Raw genomic sequence first — 14,698 nt, forward strand, 5'->3', positions numbered from 1 at the left:
TCATAGGGGCTTCCGTGTATCAAGGCACATCCGGATACCTCCCACTGCTGAGGGCCACCTTACCAACAGCGGACTAACGCTGAGCCCCTGGTGACACATCACACCGCCGGGCAGCAGGTTTCATATAACTGACCTCCTCCATCATGGAGGGGGCGACAATTTGTCCTCACTGGACTATTTCGGTTTGGATTCGCCTTCTCTGCCTGCCATGCTTCTGCCAGCAATGCCTTTATGGACGCAACAAATGCATTATTCATTCTCACAATATTCCACACAACATTATTTCTGACCAAGAAACGAATGTTACTGCCAGAAAAAAGCAGGTGGCTGACCTCCATGGGACTCGCTGACCTACCTATGTGCCCATCACTCAGAAGGCTGCCATGCAGAGAGTAACGGCCAGGGGACACAGCTGAGCCACACCTCGCGAGGTGCTTTTCTTCTCGGTGTGACATACGCTCCAAAACAGGTGCTCTTAGGTGGTGTTGATGCTCTCACGGGCGGGTCTCACAGATCTGGAAACCAAGGGGTGGAAAAGAGAACGGCACCTCTCCTTATTAAACCTGGTGCTATGTAAAAGCTTTTATTTGCCTCACTGTGACTTGGAGTTATCGTGGAATTGGAGGTTTGTGGACTCCTCCATCGGGGAACACACGGTTTCACTGGACTGGAAGTTGAGGCTCCCACCTGGTCATCATTGGGCTCCTGACTATGAGGGAAAATGAAGGTCGCTGCTACACAGTGAGGGCCAGTAGTTGCTCTGGAGCGCCTCCTAGGACTTCCACACCCAGGGGCAAAAGTTAGAGCAGACGTCAGCAACCCTAGAACTCAGACACCTGGGAAAGGAAGGTTTAGATCATGCCACTGGGCAAAGATGCTGGCTCACTGAGCAAACCTACTGGGAGCAAACATGCCATGGAGCAGGTAGCAGAGGAAGGAAATTGTGACTGCCGGCTCTGGACTTGTGAACCATAGCGAAACGGAGGATCCTAGTAGGGATCATAGTTTTTTCTTGCTCTTTATGTATCATTTACATACATTAACCACTTTCATTTTTTTCCCCTCCCCTTTGTCCCTAATGTTTTATAAAGGGTCTGGGGGGCATGATTAACTTTACAGTTCAGCCCATAGGTTGTGGAACATCAAGCCTGGATTGTGACTGGGTTTAAGAGAAAATGAACATTCCCCACATAGATACAGGGAAGGTTGGTCTCCCTTTGTGGGGAGGGCAAGTGCATTTGTATGTTAGGGAGGATCTGTTGTTATTGCTATAATTTGTTTTTTGTTTCTTTGGGGTTTTTTTTTTTTTTGCTGTTGTTGTTTTGGGCCGCACTGTGTGGCTTGTGGGATCTTAGTTCCCCGACCTGGGATTGAACCCAGGCCCCCGGCAGTGAGAGCCGAGAGTCCTAACCGCTGGGCATCCAGGTAATTCCCGTTATTGCTATAATTTGGAAGCTTAAGTTTGGGAAGAGCAGTGGACAAGGTTCCAACCTTTTCATATGCCTTCCTCGACTGCGGATGTGGTGGGAACGCCACAGTTTTCAGACATCCTTGAAGCAAAGTTCTGGATATAATTAGGTTCTCACGGCACACTGGCACCATCCCAGGTTCACTTCTGGGTTGGGCTGTTCCTGCCAGCAAGCACGCTCAAGAAGCCACTGAGGTGAACAAGGTAACACTGGTGCCAATACTAGCCTTCTAGGTGTCTGGACTTTTCTCCTTGTACGCTCCCCTCCTTAGTCAAAATGTCTGTTTTATGTCCTGTCAGAATCCTGTCTATCTGTGGTTAGTCTAATCTAATAAACTAATTTAGCCTAAGTTAATTGGTGACAGTGGAAACAATGTTTTAATACAGATGATAGTCATGATGAGCACAGCACTGCTGACTAACATCATTCACTGAGTGTTGATTTCGTGCCAAGTGCTTTACAAGAATTATGTCGTTTAATCCTTTAAAATTGCCAAACTTAATGAACTAAGTGCTATTATCTCCATTTTACAGATGAGGAAACTGAGGCCTAGAGAGGTTAAAAAAAAACTTGATTAACATCACATAGCTGACATGTATACACTGATGTGTATAAAATTGATGACTAATAAGAACCTGCTGTATGAAAAAATAAATAAAATAAATTAAAAAAAAAAAACATCATATAGCTAGTAAGCGTTAGAACCAGGATTTGAATCCCAGTCTGAGTTCAGTGTAGTAGTCCCCTAACTACTACACTACATTGCCTCTTCAAATCCCACGGAATGATCTGAGAATATCAGGTGACCTTGCAGCTGGATGGGAACAAATATTTTGAGATTTCAAGATGGGGGAATCTTCCAGCAACAGATGCATTTATATTTTCCCGAGATCGGGAGATCTAAACTTAAGACATTAAGAACTAATGTCTTAACTAAATAAGCACTAAACAAGAACACTTTGTGGTAACACAGTCATTTCTGTAGTAACAAGTAAGCATTTTGGTTTATTTCATCGTATAATGAAAGTGGGAAACATGAATATTTAAAGAAGGAAAAAGGTACACGGGTAAATGAGCAAAAATAGAGAAATCTGGAAAAGTAGAGAAAGGTTATTCTTATGATAAAATATTTCATTAAAGAGCCCATATTATGATAAGCCTCTAAAGGATTAAAGTAGTACAGATAAAGCAGTAAATCAAGTTTAATGCAGGATTAAATAAGAGGCTGGTAGCCAGTAATAAGGATAAGATGCTCAAAGCTTAAGGTCACTGATTATTTGGAAAAGAGGAAAGGTGAGCATGCAAAATGGATCCTGTGTTTGATAAGTATTAGGTTCCTAAGAAACAATAACCATAAATGATAAGGTAGAAACCTTGTAATAATGGAAACTAACTGCAATGGCTATGTGGAGATCATTTTCACGTTAGGAAATTATGCAGAAAATCTAGTAAGGTTCTCGACATTCATGTATTCTTAATAAAGTAGGGCATGCAGTAACTCTCTAAAACGGTCAATGAATTCTAAGGAGTGAAGGCTGGGCTAACTCATGGGTATAACCAAACCTCTACCTACCTAGAGAGAACAACCGACCAGTTAGAGAGCTGAAATGGTCAGTTCTACGTGCCATGTCAGGCACGTGTGGATCCGTACCAATATCTTGCAATCAAGCTGGTCTAAGCTCATACTGATAAATAACTTCTGTGAAAAGAACTTCAGGGTAATGAATGAAGAATCAGACACTAGGAAAATTACCAAAGAAAAATTAATGTTTGCAAATGCTAATATTTTATTATAAAATATATTGTTGTTTCTACCATTCTAACATTTAAGCTACCGAATCGGAAGCACATTCGGCAATTTGCCTTACGCACAAAAAAGTTGTTACTATACATAGTTTTGTACATTCTTTTTTTTTCCCTCCAATTAGTGCTAAACATAAAACTATTATTTTCAGATCCTTGATTTAGCTTTCCGAATGCAAAATAAAGGTTCTGTTTTGATACTGGGGGAAAAAGATACAAACACACATATTCATATATAAATATAAATAATATGATCATTTGCCCAATTACATTTTCAACCGAAAAAGTATGTGAAAGAGGCTTTCTGAGAGATTAAATATTCTGGCAAAATGAAGAATAAAGGAGTTCCAAGTGAATGCTCCTTTAGAGTGGGAAAAGGTTAGCTGTGAACATGCTTGTGAAATACGCTGAGGAGGATTCTCATTCTGAGATTATGGTCGTTCTTGCCTCCAGCTTCAAGTGTTGCTCAATCAGCAAGGTGCTCAATTCACAGTGATTGCTGCGCATTTGCTTGTTGATCAAGAAAATGCATAATCTCAGCCTAGACACATTTACCATAGAAATGAATATAAGAAATAGGATTTTGATTTAAATTTTCCAGTTGCAGCAGATCGAAAAAAATATATGCAGGAGAAGATTCCACTTGAAAAGCTCTGATTCAAATAAATCCAAAGAGAACGCATCTCTATGTACCTAATGCAGTCTTCGCATTACATAGCAAGCTTTTCTCGCTCAGATCCCTTGTCCATTTGATTAAACTCACGAACACGTGACCGACTCCGCCTCTGTTAAAAATACTCTCAAGCCAGGGCTTCCCTGGTGGTGCAGTGGTTGAGAGTCTGCCTGCCGATGTAGGGGACACGGGTTCGTGCCCTGGTCCGGGATGATTCCACATGCCGCCGAGCGTCTAGGCCCGTGAGCCATGGCCGCTGAGCCTGCGCTAGAGGCCACAACAGTGAGAGGCCCGCGTACAGCAAAAACAAAACAAAAAAAACCTCTCAGGTCAGAGAATGAGTGAGATCGTGTGGCTTTGTCTTTGTGACTGGGTCGTTTAACAGAGCATTCATAACACAGAATACTAGCTAGGGGCGTATACGTTTAAATTTAACACCCCACAACTGAATTCTCCAAACGCAGCTCACTGCAGAGAGGGATTTAGAAGAATGCAAATTCAAGTCCAGAATCCCGACTACCCTTCCAGGCATGGACAAATCAGTTTAAAATGGCCCTCGTGAAACATGATACTTATTTGCAGGGTTGTTTCTAAATGGCTGATTTGGAAGCCGCTCTGTTTTCTGCATATTCTCTTTCCAAGATTAAAGATCCTTCAGGTGAAACACTTGAGAGAAAAGCACGGGACGCTAGGCCGTGTGTGTATGTGTTTCTTGCGTAGCTGGGGAAAAAAGGTGCGATGAGATTCCAAAACCAAACAGTTCATTCAGCCTAGACCTGGCCCGGACGACCAACTCCGTCCCCACGAGACAGACTGTAAAGTCTCCAGGCCGTTAGCTGGCTCAGGCGGCGGGGGACCGAGTCGGGACCAACGACCTTGCGCCCCGGCCACGGCTGCAGACAGCTCGGGTCCCCCTGGGCTCCGGGCGAGCGCCTGGTCCCCTCTAGGCCGGAGCTGGAGCAGCGGAGGTGGAGGGGCGCCTCCCGGCCGCCCACGCTGGGCCCAGAACCCTGGTTTCCCTCCGGCGCCGACGGCGTCGGGCGCGGCAGACGCGCTACCATGGCAACGGCGGCCCGCTCCCCCCCCCCGCTTCCCGGCGCCGCCGCGCCAAGCCAGGCGGGATGGGGCGGGGCGGGTGTTGCTAGGACACCGCCGGCGGGCGTCAGCCTCCGCGGCGTGGGCTCTCGGCTTCCACCCTTCACCTACTTCAACCCTGCCGAGAGGGCTGTAGGGGAGGGTCGGAGAGGAGGTCGAGGAGCCACGTGGTGGCCGAGGGTGTCAGGGCCTTTCTCCTTTGTGGCCTGCCCTTCTGGCCGGCAGGACGTCCTCTTTCCCTTTGCCTTGCAAGTAGTCCTGTGCCCTGGGAGGAAAAGTGAATGAAAACACTTGGGCGTTGCCTCTGCCCAAGCTGGCTCTATAAGGATAGTGATGTCCCCGGACTCCACTGAAGACGCTGTATCCGCTGTTCTTCCCCTTCCGAAAGGAACCATTTCTTGAGCTTTACTAGGACAAGGAGCAACGCTAAGCACTTTGCCTACATTAATTCTCTTTCAGTTATGTGAAGTAGGAGCTAGTTAACTCCATTAGAACACGAACAAAATGTGGCCAAGGTCATAGAGCTGGTTGGGTGGAGGCAGGATTTGAAGTCCTGTCTTGCTTAACTTCAAGGTCCCTGCTTTTTCATAATGCTTAAGTGTTCTCCCTCAGCTGCCTCTTGGCTAGCACATTATCCTTTGCTATCCAAACACCACACCACCTGGGACACACTGTCTGGAAATGGTCTGACAGGGAGATTAAAAAACTGAAATCAGGGTTGTCCAAAAAACCTGGGGCATGTGTTTTACATTGATGTATCACTGATAATTTACAGATGTCCCCGTCTGTAATATACTAATGCAATCGCCACTTAGCATCCCCAGATTCTTACTAAGGGAAGAGAGTCTAAACCAAAGAATTTGCCAAAACCCAGATCAACTCCTGGTAGGTATCCCATGCCGGGCTACATACGGTGGGAGATTAAAAGATTTTTTTTTTTTTCCCTAATTAGTGTCTATCCACAAAGAGTTTATGTGCTACTAGGGAACTGTCTTGTCAAGGATTTCTTTGCAAGTAATTTATTAAGGACATGCTTCCAGGACAAACTTGTAAGGGAAACAGAACAGGGCAGGAGAAGAAGACAAGGCAGCAATTTAAGGTCAAGTTCCAGCCTCAGCTTGATCCAAAGGCAGCTCTGGAGCACAAGTTACAGTGAGCTGATCCCACCTTGAGGCAAGGGACCTGGGTTTTTATTCCCTTGCACTAATCAGTCACCGGCTCCAGGCCTTCCTGGAGGGGGTGGGGGACATAACACCCAGCACTTCTGACTCCAGAGTGAGCCTGGGTGAAGCGGATCTGGTCGATTAAGGTAGTTCTCTGAAGGTCGGAGGTGTGAGCCATTAGGAGAGAAGCACCCAGTAGCTGGGGGATGTGTACAGTGAACCAGTCAAAGGTCTCTGAAGGGATCTGGCAGAGCACCAGAAGCATCCACTACAGTCCACTCCTTGGAACACTCAGATTCACATGTTCTCACATTAAGTCTCCATCTTGTCATAGCTTATTCAAGATTCCAATTGGCCACAAATCTAGTGGGACACACCACAGCCCTTGCTGCTGCAACTGGTCCCAAGATTATAACTAACATCCATCATCTCTCTTCTCTACCATCCATTCTAGACTCCTCTCATCCTCAACTAGCCCTTCTACCGATCTAGGGGTTTGCCTGGTGGAGTGTCCCAAATCTTCATCCTTGAGGGATCTGAGCTCCTTGCTACCAGGTCTTTATCAGGCAGTGGTTGCCACGACTGCCTATTTTCAGTTAAAACTTGGCAAGAGAGACTCCAGTGAATCAGCTGAGTGCCAAACACATTCCTCCCCCATTATGTAACAGCAGCCCTGCATTCTTATGATGATTGGGGTCAGTTACCTCTGCCAGTATGATCATTGCTTTCTTTGCTCACATGGAGTCCAAAACAATAGGACTACAGCAGTAGCTTTAGGTTTAGTGTGAAGTATTCTCCCTCTGGGAACTAGAACTTCTAGAGCCAATGCCCTAGAGTTGTGAGGGCAGGAAGCATGCGTTCCCCGAGCAGGTCACTGAGAGTGGCAGTGAGCCAGGCTACTCCTCTTTCCACCCCTTGGTTCCCAGACCCATGTATTCAACTCACTGGAGACAACACAACATAATGGCTTTTGGTTTAAGGCACACGCTGCATCCTGAAGGATGGTGCCCCAACCTCACAGGGTATCATTTCTAAGTTAGTGCCTTCCTCTGCCTTCAGAAGGTGGTTACAATATATTATGCTAGAATGGCGTGGTATGTTGTGGGATCCGTGGATCCCCTAGTCATTTGCCCATTACCATACTTCTTTGGGACAAAAAAATGTTTTGTGAGATTCTGTGTCCATAAATCAGACATTCTGAGACCTCAAATAGTGGATCTTATCAAAGCACTGCAGTCAGGAAAGGCAAATTCATACAATGAATTTGTACCAATCAGTCAGAACAGAATGCTGCCATTGCTAGGGTAAAAGGGGTCCTACGTAATTAACTTGCCATCAAGGCTCTGGCTGGTCTCTTCAAGGAACGGACCTATAGTGGGGACTCAAAGTCAACCTCTGACAGGTCAGACGTTCAGCAGTGGCAACAGCTAGATCAGCTGTAGTGAGAATGAGCCCCAGGCTTTTGGACTGATGTGTAGCCTCCAGTTTTGTTACTGTAACTACAGTAACAAAGATGAGCCTTTAGGACAAGAACTGAGGTAGCTAACAACAAATGCTGGCTGACATCTACTGATGAGTTATCCTGCCCACCAGTTTGCTTAATGCCTCTTCTGCAGTCAGCGCTCCCTGGTGGGCATCAGTGTACAATACGAAGGTCTTCACTCCCACGGGTCCTCTTTCCTCAAACCTCCTTGTCCCCCATCTTCCAGTTGTGTGCCTTCCAGTTCCGTGACCAGCCTGTGGAGTTAGTGTCCGTTGCCCATAAGTCTATCTGTATCTTTACCTTGGGCCACCTCTCTCTCCACACAAATTGCATCACCAGGTGCAATGCCCAAAGCTCTGCCTATTACAACGATTTATCTTCACTAGTCTCTTCAGAGCCACCTCTGGGTGGGGCTATAGTGCAGCTGTCCATTTTCAGTTTGTGCCAGTATACTGAGTCAACCCATCTGTGAGCCGAAGTTGGGATCTTTCCTCTATCAGCTGGTCATGGGGGATACCCCATGAGGCCATAGGTGTGAGCTGATGAAGATGTCTTGGTTGGTGGATAACATAGAGTCTGGGTCCCTACTTTGTGCAATTTACTCATGTGTTCTGGACCTGCTCAGGCCCAATTACATAGTCCTTATAGTTGTTATTTCCTCTATTTCTCAAAAGCTAGAGATGTTGCACAAGCCAATGCAGCTCCTTTTAGCTGTATGCCATCACAGTTCACCAAGAGTGAAAGTCTTAGTAACTTTAATGATACAAAGATATAGAATGCCACAATTAATGCTTGCTACATAAAAAATATTCTGCTTTCCTCTTTTTTTAAAAATAAAGGTGCTTTTGTCCATTGATTTCTTCTTTTTTTTTTTTTTTTTTTTTTTGCGATACGCGGGCCTCTCACTGTTGTGACATCTCCTGTTGTGGAGCACAGGCTCCAGACGCACAGGCTCAGCGGCCATGGCTCATGGGCCCAGCCGCTCCGCGGCATGTGGGATCTTCCCGGCCCGGGGCACGAACCCGTGTCCCCTGCATCGGCAGGCAGACTCTCAACCACTGCACCACCAGGGAAGCCCGTTGTCCATTCTTTTAAAAAAAGGTTTATTTATTTTATTTATTTTTGGCTGTGTTGGGTCTTAGTTGTGGCAGGCGGGCTTCTCTCTAGTTGTGGTGTGCGGGTTTTCTCTTCCCTAGTCGTGGCACGCAGGCTCCAGGGCGTGTGGGCTCTGTAGTTGTGGTGTGCAGGCTCTCTCTTTGAGGCGCGCGAGATCAGTAGTTGTGGTGCGCGGGTTTAGTTGCCCTGTGGCGTGTGGCATCTTAGTTCCCTGACCAGGGGTCTAACCCACATCCCCTGCATTGTAAGGTGGATTCCTTACCACTGGACCACGAGGGAAGTCCCTACTCTGCTTTCTCAATGCTTCATCATGAACTACTACTTAGAGGTTTGTTTGTATCAATATGTATGTCCTTAAATGTAAGTAAAATTACATAAATTATTATATGCAATTTTCTCTTGTATAAGATAAAGATATGCTGATTTTCTAACAAACACAGAAAAAAAAATACAGAATGCCACCTACCACCAGAGATGAGATCTCCATTTTCATCTTGCTGGTGAATGAGCTGTATCCAGAATCCCTTTCTTAAAGTCAGCTTCCTGGGACTACTTATGGCACCATCTGTTTTAGGCAGGTTCCCCAGATGCAGACCCTGAGGAAAGGGTTTTTGTGTAAATAATTTATTAAGCAAGTTGCCTCAAGAGAAATTAGAGAGGGGGTAGGAAGAGCAGAATAGGGAACAAAAATTAGCCAGGTAAGGTTGTGATTTCAAGTAAAGTTCCAGACTCAACTTGAACCCCTGAGGAGCTTTTGAGAATAAATTGCCCAGTAGAGTTTATCCTTCCTGAAAGTGAGGGAGCTAGGTTTTAATACTTCTGCACCAGTCAGTCATTAGCTACAGGCCAAAATGGGGATTTGTAATTTCCCAGGCTGTTTTGGTTCTGGAAGCATGTGAATGAAGTGGTTCCAGGGGATCCAGGGTAGTGCTCTGAAGAAAGTTATAGATATGAACTCTTTGGAGCAGAGCCTGTAGAAACTGGGGGATGGGCGCACTGAACCAATAATGGGAGCTTACAGGGATTTAGACAGAGAGCCACAATTGCTAAAGGAGCTAAGATTCACATATGGAAAACTGACATAGAGCTTCCCGTTGCTGACAAGATGGTAAACTAACTTGAGCTTCTACCTTCTCCCAGAATCTAACTCTGAAGAAACTGGTAGGGAGACATAGAGAGGTTGGGTCCCCATGTGTGTTGATGGGTGGGCACAGTGCATGGACGTTCAGAGCATCACAGAGATGGGTGCTATGGAGACTTTTGCTTCCCTCACTGCCCTGAGCAGATTATTGCCTTCTGTGATTAGGCTACATAAGATTATGACTTCCATCTTGCTAGTACACTCTCTCTACTGCATGTTTGGGTTGCATGTCTTGATAAAGCAAGCTGCCATGTTGGAGAGGCCCACGTGGCAAGGAGCAGGTGGAGGCCTCCAGCCAACAGCCAGCAAAGATCTGAGGCCCTCAGTACAATAGCCCTCAAGGAACTGAATTCTACCATCATGAGTTTAGGATTCTTTCTGGGTTGAGCCTTCAGGTGAGAACACAGCCCTGGCCAATACCTTGACGGCAGCCTTTGAGAGACCCTGAAGATAGTAGCTGGCTAAACCAATCCCAGATCCCTAACCCATAAGAACTGGGAGATAAGATGCATATGTTATTTCGAGCCACTAAGTCTGTGGCAACTGGTTATGCAGCAATAGATAACAAATGCTAGCATTCTGCAGCTGGCCTGGAGGCTTGAGCATATCCTCCTTACAGATGGTTATCTGTGTACAGATTATATCTACCTGCTAGAATGCAGTGCCCAACTCTGGGTCTCCCTGCAGCACCTAGGGTATTGCCCTGCACATAGCAGTCACACAGATAATGATTTCTAGGCAGGAAGTCCAGGCATTTATGATAATAACAAAAATGGGTTGAGTCCTCACTATGTGCCAGGCCTTGTTGTAGACACTTTACAAATCTTAATTTATTTAATCCTCATTGATGGTCAGATTAGGTAGGCTCTTTTAGGATTTCCATTTTGGAGCAGAAAAATGAGGCTTGCAGAGGACAAATAACTTACCCAGGTCTGACGCTTGTGAGTGGCAGAGCTGGGATTCAAGCCCTAGATAGCCTGGCTCCAGAGCCTGTGCTGCTCTCAGACCTGGGAAGGGATGGGGATCAGTGCCACACAAACATTGTCCTTTTCTGAAGCACCAGAAAGAATTCCAACCTGTCAGCCACTGCCTGTCAACTGTTGGAGGGCAGGAATGTACCTTATCTGATATGAAATCTCACTTTTAATATTCAAAACATGGCTATAGTAGGAGCCTTAAAAGTTGGCTGGGGCTTCCCTGGTGGCGTAGTGGTTGAGAGTCCGCCTGCCGATGCAGGGGACACGGGTTTGTGCCCCGGTCCGGAAAGATCCCACATGCCGCGGAGCGGCTGGGCCCGTGAGCCATGGCCGCTGAGCCTGCGCGTCCGGAGCCTGTGCTCCGCAACGGGAGAGGCCACAACAGTAAGAGGCCCGCGTACCGCAAAAAAAAAGTTGGCTGAATGAGTGAGTGAGTGAGTGAGTGAATGAATGAATGAATGAGATGCCTTGAGTAGGATGCGGAGAGAAAAGAAAAGGGAACGCACAGAAGGCTCTATTTCTGGATATGACACCAGCAGACTCAAACGTCTCACCCCCAACACGTTTCTTTGCAGTTGCTACCAATATTACCTCTTCCGGTGCTTATCTGATAGCGTGGCTTAGGAAATACGATGTGTTTTTCTTGATTTGGAATTGAGAGCAGAAAATAATTCATAAGAGGTAAGTGAAGTGGAAGGCGGCTATTGTCCCTAACAAGTGTGTTCATTTCTTACTGGTCTGACTGCATGTGCACACACAGAAAACCCAGGATTATATCTAATTCTGCCTTTATAGCAGCTCATTACCTGCAGGGATAAGCGAGGTTATATAATGGGCTGGTTCAAAGAATGTGCTTGTTTGTATATGCAAATATCTGTCTAAATTGCTTAAAATAACAAGTTGTTTAACACCCGCCACTGAGGGAATTTGGTTTGAAATGTTCAAACATTAGGCCTGCCTACTCCAAGCACATGAAGTGAAAGATGGTTGCTTAGCCACACAATTTGTCCGAAGAAGGAAAGACGCTCAAGTCTTGTCTCATATTTCATTGTTTTCAGGTACTAGAATCAGAATAATAGTTAACAGTTTTTATGATTAAGTTGCTTTGGTTTCTTGACACAGATAAAAACATATGGGAGAGTTTGACTATACAGTCATCCTTTGCTTAATAAAAGTGGACTCTGGGCTTCCCTGGTGGCGCAGTGGTTGAGAGTCCGCCTGCCGATGCAGGGGACACGGGTTCGTGCCCCGATCCAGGAAGATCCCACTTGCCGCGGAATGGCTGGGCCCGTGAGCCATAGCTGCTCAGCCTGCGTGTCCGGAGCCTGTGCTCCGCAACGGGAGAGGCCACAACAGTGAGAGGCTCACGTACCGCAAAAAAAAAAAAAAAAAAAAGGGGACTCTGACATTTTAGGCAGTGGGATTTGCTCCCTAATAAGATGTGAACAACTGAGCTTAATTTCCTTGGCCTTTTTTGGCGTTCTTCCTCTCTTTTAGTGCCATCCTGACTGAGCCACACAAATCTGGTCACATCACACCTTGGTTAAAACTTTGTACTGACTCTCCCAGCCCCCTCAAGACAGGGCACACTTCTTGGCCTGATATCCAAGGCCTCCGTCATCCAGTCCTTACTCCTCTGACTGACTTCATCTTTCAGAGGTTTTCCCCACCTTCCGGCCTCCCTATTCCCACCCTTCTGTTCTATTTTTGGTTTCTCAAATTTTTTATGATCTCCAAAGCCCTGGGCCTTTGCATTTGTGGTTCCCTCCATCTTGTTCCCCTTCCTTTCCTACCCACCCCCGAGCCCGGCCGGCCTCCACCGGTCCCTGCTAAGATGTCACCGCCTGGGAAGCATTCCCTCCGCTGAGGCTCGGTGCCCTCCTCAAGGGTGCTATGGCTCCTGGCACAGCCCCACTGCGTTAGCGTTGTCTGATTCTCCTGCTGGACTCTGAACTCCTAGACGGGGTGTCTCGACACCCAGCACAGGGGCCTGATTCACGCAAGAAACTAAAAACACTAAAATAAAAATCGGTTGAATGTATTTCTCATTACTCTCCTGTAACCTTTGTTTCTCTACTTTGAGCGGATCTAAATTGTAATTAGTCCAGTTTATACATTTCAATCCAAATGAATGACAGTTTACTTAAAATAAAAACTGTTAGCACAATAGAAAATCTTCCTGAAAACAAAATTAACTTTTGAAATTTTAACCACATGAAATTCATTGCTATAATGTAAAGTGCAAAACTGGAAACCAGTTCTCAAATGTTAGACCCCAGAACTACTTCCAAATCCATCTATTTTCATTTCTTACAGACCCCCATCATTCTATGGGAATAAGCCCCCATAGACGATGCTGCCTCTCACCCTCCCTCCGCAACTTTTCTTAGGAAGTGTGACATGCATTTTTTTCTGCTGGCATAATAATGAAAGGAAGGGTAAATACAGTAAGATGTGCTTCATGTAGTGCTAGTACAGAACAGAAAAACAGCTAAGAAGATCTAAAAAAAATGCTTCTAAAATATAGTGTTTATTAGCAAAATTGATTTTTATTTAGAAGGGAATTCTCTCTGTGCAGGGCACACTCTTGCTTTGATATCTCCTCAGCTCTTATCAGCAGCAATAACAGTTTAGTCAAAGAGATGAGACTTGATCATTTGGGCATTCCTGATCGGACCCCAGTGCTCTCTAGAACGGAGGTGACTTTAAAACAAGTACTGGGAGTTGGGACTTTGTTATTATTTTGGAAGTTCTAGTGGACTTTGGTCTAAATACTTTGTAAACCATAAATCACTACTGTAGTTTTGCTCAGAGTCTTAAACTGCCTTTATCAGTTTGAATTTTTAGAGCCAGGGGGCCCAATTTGTACATTATGTTGTTATTCTGGGAAAAACTCCAATGTTTTCTGAACATTTTGTTCAGGAAACTGAAGTAGGCCTGACCCCACTTACCAGGACTGACTTCCCAGGTCTGCTGAAAAGGCATTCAATGGCTCACCAGGCAAGTCGGGAAACAAGAATAAAATGAAAGAAGAAAGCATAAGATATAGAGGGTGTATTAGCTTCCTGGGGCTGCCATTAGAAATTACCACAAACTTGGCAGCAATAGAAATCTATTCTCTCACAGTTCTGGAGGCCGCGAGTCCAACATTGAGGTGTCAGCAGGATTGGTTCCTTCAGGAGGCTCTGAGGAAGAATGCATTCCATACCTCTTCTTAGCTTCCGGTGGTGTGGGCAATCCTGGGCGTTCGTTGGCTTGTAGATGCATCACTCTGATCTCTGCTGCATCTTTACATGGCCTTCTCTTCTGTGTGTCTGTGTCTGTGTCTCAAATCTCCTTTCTCTTATAAGGACTCCAGCTGCTGGATTTAGGGCCCGCACTTCTGCAGATAAGCAAATACCTTATCCAGGTTGACCTTAAGATCTTTGGCATCTTCAAGGATCCTATTTCCAAATAAGGTCACATTCACAGGTACTGGGTTAGGACTTGGACATATCTTTTGGGGGGATGTAATTCAACTCACTACCAAGGGAGAGTTCACCTGTGTAAAAACCCTTCGTGCTTTGACCCTCCCAAGAGCTCTCTACATTTTGACCTTCTCAACTTTCTCCTCCAGCCACTGAGACAAATCCCTGCCTCTTGTTTGCACTATTTACAATAAAACCAGAATCTGAGATACTATTGTGAGGAGCTCTTGAAGACTGAAAAAGAGAAAAATAACCAAGAAACAAACAAGAAGGAAGACTGGTCCTAGAATCCTAAAAGATGGAACTTTAGA

The 14,698-nt window shown here is 45.6% G+C and overlaps 1 protein-coding gene across 1 annotated transcript in view; it reads right to left on the bottom strand.

The window, feature by feature from the left end:
• Positions 1-14,698, bottom strand: part of EFCAB11 (EF-hand calcium binding domain 11) — a 247,618-nt gene that overhangs the window by 20,606 nt on the left and 212,314 nt on the right. The window contains exon 8 of the transcript XR_016392249.1: positions 1-9,398. This exon is cut by the window's left edge and continues 20,606 nt beyond it. The gene's annotated coding sequence lies outside the window, so the exon portion shown is untranslated. The remainder of the gene's footprint in view (positions 9,399-14,698) is intronic.

This window comes from Delphinapterus leucas, chromosome 2 (assembly GCF_059928025.1).
Source record: "Delphinapterus leucas isolate spDelLeu-1000000601 "Yukka" chromosome 2, BTC_Dleu_Yukka2, whole genome shotgun sequence".
In the NCBI taxonomy this organism is placed as follows: domain Eukaryota; kingdom Metazoa; phylum Chordata; class Mammalia; order Artiodactyla; family Monodontidae; genus Delphinapterus; species Delphinapterus leucas.